General features: G+C 41.4%; 1 long non-coding RNA gene across 1 annotated transcript; it reads right to left on the bottom strand.

The window, feature by feature from the left end:
• Positions 1 to 202: 202 nt before the first annotated feature.
• On the bottom strand, positions 203 to 906 carry LOC123439183. The gene is made up of 3 exons (XR_006630045.1): positions 649 to 906; positions 482 to 564; positions 203 to 402 (listed from the first exon to the last, which is right to left on the bottom strand). It is a non-coding gene; the product is annotated as an uncharacterized LOC123439183 (long non-coding RNA).
• Between the last annotated feature and the right edge of the window lie 3,927 nt (positions 907 to 4,833).

Here is a 4,833-nt window from a genome sequence, read left to right as displayed (position 1 = left end):
ATAGTTTAGCTTTTACTGTATAATAAGGGCGATACGATTGACATAATCATAAACTGAAGTAGTAGGATGTCATTACATCTGAGGATTATAGATTAAGGTTATGCTCGTACATTGGGGATCAACTGCGGAACAAACTAATAGACCAGAGATAGCTAAGGCTTAGTCTAGAACAGGCACAACAGGTAAGAGGTTCATTCCAAAAGAGATACGCATATATTTACAATACTAAATACATTGCTTTTACAGTCTTGGGAGCTGCCATGTTGAAAGCATAGTTCGATTTGTCTTACGATCTGGTACTTGGGACCATTTCTTCACTTGGGTTCCATATCTGGAGTTTTCTTTTGATAAGCGTCAGCTTTGTCGTCATTTCCGGAGGTGAATAGTTGCTTGGCGACATGGCTATTTATGATTAAGTAGTGTTATGTGAGCAAACAATAGAAATAGTTGTTTGAAGATTGTATGAAATGTAGCTGCTAACCTTTTTTTATGATCAGGAGGTGACAATTTGTCCTCGCTTTGTTGTCTCTTTCTGCTTTGCGAAGTAGATGTCTCATCTAATGACTGGAAATAAGTAAGTGGGTCAAGTAAATTAAGATGAATTCTTGTAAACTTAATAGAAAGAGTTTCTTGTTTTAATAATTGTACCTTTCCATCTTTTGTATGTGATGGTTGATCTTTGTCGACACCATGTTGTGAAGTTGCTGGTGTGCTAACAGTATTTTTCTGTTTTGATTCAGAAGTCGGTGATATTGTGGTTGTGTTTAGTATTGGCAGGGGGGCAAGGGGCTCTTCACTTTCTAGGTGTTCTACTGCCTTGACTTGGAACATATAGAAATCAGATTTAAGTGAAACATCTTGTGTCACAGCTGTCAGAACAAATCTTTTGCCTGGGAGTTGTTCCAATTCTGGACGGAGGTAATCAGTTCTTCCTATTTTGTGGGCTGCTGCATAATCAGCGGTGATGCCAGCTATTTGTTCACCAAGTGCACCAAAGAATAAGAATTCGGCAAATGGAGCATTTTCTTCATTGTCATTTCCATCGTCTATTGTATGTACTCTTATTTTGTATCTGTTTTCATAGTAAGCACATATTTGTAAGTATTTGTGTGAGAAAGAATTTTTTTTCCCTATTTGCTTAAGGATGATTAGGTGTGTACCTTATAAAAGCTATCCTTCGTTTTAACTTTTGTAGTGTATTATAAATATACAGTGTCGCATACTCTGTAAAATTGAAGAAATCCAATAATTGAAGATTCTGCTATACATAAACATAAGGTGTGTGTACTTTATTGTTCATTAGATTGGCGAAAGAGAAAAACAGTGAATGATCAATCAGTTTTTACTTATTATCAACGTTTGTTATTTAAGTTTTCTGTTAAGTCATGTTGATCTGAATATGAAATTTATGTGGGGGTTCATTTTCCCCTCTGGGCGTTCGTTCATGCATATGATGATTATTCAAACTATATAAATATTTGCTGAAAAAGTAGAACATTTAAAGAAGAAGATATATTACCTTTACAAGTGGGTCATCCAAAGTGTACGCCAACAAAAGAGCCGTATAGATAGATTCCTAGAAGACGATAATAATGTAGTAAATAGGGGTAATAAAATGGCAGGGAGAAAAGAAGAAACAAAATTTCGGAGGTACTTACTGTCACAAAGAAATGTAGTCTGATCTATAAAGCACTGATGATCTCTTTGTAGACAATATTGTGGGTTGTATTAACTGTAAGTCCATTGTCATATTTTATAAGAAACTTTAGGCCTTCCGTAGATGTAACACATGACACTGCCACATATAGCTGCCCATGAGAAAATACAGGTTTTGGAAGATATACACACAATTTTGAGAGTGTCTGGCCTTGGCTTTTGTTTATTGTCATACTATAACAAAGACGGACAGGAATTTGGCAACGTTGTAGGGTAAATGGCCACTTTGTGCTTGGAGCATTGAGAACAATCGGAGGAATGCAAAACTCGTTGGCCTTTGCTACTTCCAGTAAGCACTTCACCTTCAAATAACTTTTCTCCAATTCTTGTGACCAATAAACGTGTACCATTGCACAAACCGAGTGATTGATTCATATTTCTTAAAAGCATGACAGGAACCCCAACCTTGAGAACTATCTCGTGTTCTGGAAAATTGTAATGCTTATCGAGTGCAAAATCTCTGGTGGAAATAGAAGATCAGCATCACCCACATGGTCTGTTGTTTTTGAGATAGCATCATAGCTGAAGAAGGTTTTAGAATTTCTGGAAACGCGGGCAAAGACAGCATCATTGATATCATTAACAATAGCATTAGTGGGGCATAGAATAGCACGTTTAGCCAAATAGGCAGGATCTGGATAGTTGAAAAGTAAGGAATCGTACACACTGTCAACGGCAACAGAAATAGGATCGGATGAAGGTGATAGAACCATATCATTTGGAATACTAATCAAGGAAGTTGAACTTTCCGTAGAATTTGGGACAGCAGCAAGACGTCCATTTCCAATGTCATGGACCCAATCAGCAAATTGAGATAGATTTTTTTGTGACTGGATGGATATGTTGGATTGAGAGAGACGCATGTTTACAGTCAACTTTAAAACCTTCACCTGTTTCCATAGGGGAGACATAATTAAAGAGGCATCAATAATGTCATTCTTTGTACCTCCTTCTACAACTAGCAATATCTGTCTGAAGTCTCCTCCAAGGATAACAACCTTTCCACCAAATGGAAGTGCAGATTTTGTAGGATCATTGGCAGACAATATATCTCTAAAAGTTCTATCAACAGCCTCAAAACAATGACGATGAACCATTGGGGCTTCATCCCATAAAACTAAATTAGCCTTTTCAATTAGTGTAGCATGATGAGAACCTCTCGAGATAGAACACAAAGTTTTATAATCAGTCTGGATAGGTATTTTAAATCGAGAATGTCCTGTTCGTACACCAAGCAATAGAAGTGAAGCAACACCGGAAGAAGCAACAACAAGAACAATACGATTATCTGACCTGAGTGAGTTAATAATGGTGTTCCATAAAAATGTTTTGCCTGTTCCTCCATGACCTGAAACAAAGTATACACCACCAGTACGGGCATTGACAGCTTGCACAATCTCATTATATATTGCTCGTTGATCATTATTTAGCTGTGCTTGCATAGCTTGAGATTCCATAAGAAGTACATGTTGGGGAACGTCGCATGGGAAACAAAAAATTTCCTACGCGCACGAAGACCTATCATGGTGATGTCCATCTACGAGAGGGGATGTGTGATCTACGTACCCTTGTAGACCGTACAGCAGAAGCGTTAGTGAACGCGGTTGATGTAGTGGAACGTCCTCACGTCCCTCGATCCGCCCCGCGAACCGTCCCGCGATCAGTCCCACGATCTAGTGCCAAACGGACGGCACCTCCGCGTTCAGCACACGTACAGCTCGACGATGATCTCGGCCTTCTTGATCCAGCAAGAGAGACGGAGAGGTAGAAGAGTTCTCCGGCAGCGTGACGGAGCTCCGGAGGTTGGTGATGATCTTGTCTCAGCAGGGCTCCGCCCGAGCTCCGCAGAAACGCGATCTAGAGGTAAAACCGTGGAGATATGTGGTCGGGCTGCCGTGGCAAAGTTGTCTCAAATCAGCCCTAAAACTCCACTATATATAGGAGAGGGAGGGGGAGCCTTGCATTGGGGTCCAAGAACCCCCAAGGGGTCGGCCGAACCAAGGGGGGAAGGATTCCCCTCCCAAACCGAGTCCTACTTGGTTTGGAAGGTGGAGTCCTTCTTCCCTTTTTTTCCTTTCCTCTTTGATTTTCTTCCCAATGCGCATAGGCATCTCTTGGGCTGTCCCACCAGCCCACTAAGGGCTGGTGCGGCACCCCAAACACCCATGGGCTTCCCCGGGGTGGGTGCCCCCCCGGTGAACTCCCGGAACCCATTCGTCATTCCCGGTACATTCCCGGTAACTCCAAAAACCTTCCGGTAATCAAATGAGGTCATCCTATATATCAATCTTCGTTTCCGGACCATTCCGGAAACCCTCGTGACGTCCGTGATCTCATCCTGGACTCCGAACAACATTCGGTAACCAACCATATAACTCAAATACGCATAAAACAACGTCGAACCTTAAGTGTGCAGACCCTGCGGGTTCGAGAACTATGTAGACATGACCCGAGAGACTCCTCGGTCAATATCCAATAGCGGGACCTGGATGCCCATATTGGATCCTACATATTCTACGAAGATCTTATCGTTTGAACCTCAGTGCCAAGGATTCATATAATCCCGTATGTCATTCCCTTTGTCCTTCGGTATGTTACTTGCGCGAGATTCGATCGTCAGTATCCATATACTTATTTCAATCTCGTTTACCGTCAAGTCTCTTTACTCGTTCCGTAATACAAGATCTCGCAACTTACACTAAGTCATATTGCTTGCAAGGCTTGTGTGTGATGTTGTATTACCGAGTGAGCCCCGAGATACCTCTCCGTCACACGGAGTGACAAATCCCAGTCTCGATCCATACTAACTTAACGAACACCTTCCGAGATACCTGTAGAGCATCTTTATAGTCACCCAGTTACGTTGCGACGTTTGATACACACAAAGTATTCCTCCGGTGTTAGTAAGTTATATGATCTCATGGTCATAGGAATAGATACTTGACACGCAGAAAACAGTAGCAATAAAATGACACGATCAACATGCTACGTCTATTAGTTTGGGTCTAGTCCATCACGTGATTCTCCTAATGACGTGATCCAGTTATCAAGCAACAACACCTTGTTCATAATCATAAGACACTGACTATCGTTGATCAACTGGCTAGCCAACTAGAG

This window comes from Hordeum vulgare, chromosome 3H (genome assembly GCF_904849725.1).
Source record: "Hordeum vulgare subsp. vulgare chromosome 3H, MorexV3_pseudomolecules_assembly, whole genome shotgun sequence".
Lineage (NCBI taxonomy): Eukaryota > Viridiplantae > Streptophyta > Magnoliopsida > Poales > Poaceae > Hordeum > Hordeum vulgare.
This window is presented reverse-complemented; position numbering and strand designations above follow the sequence as displayed.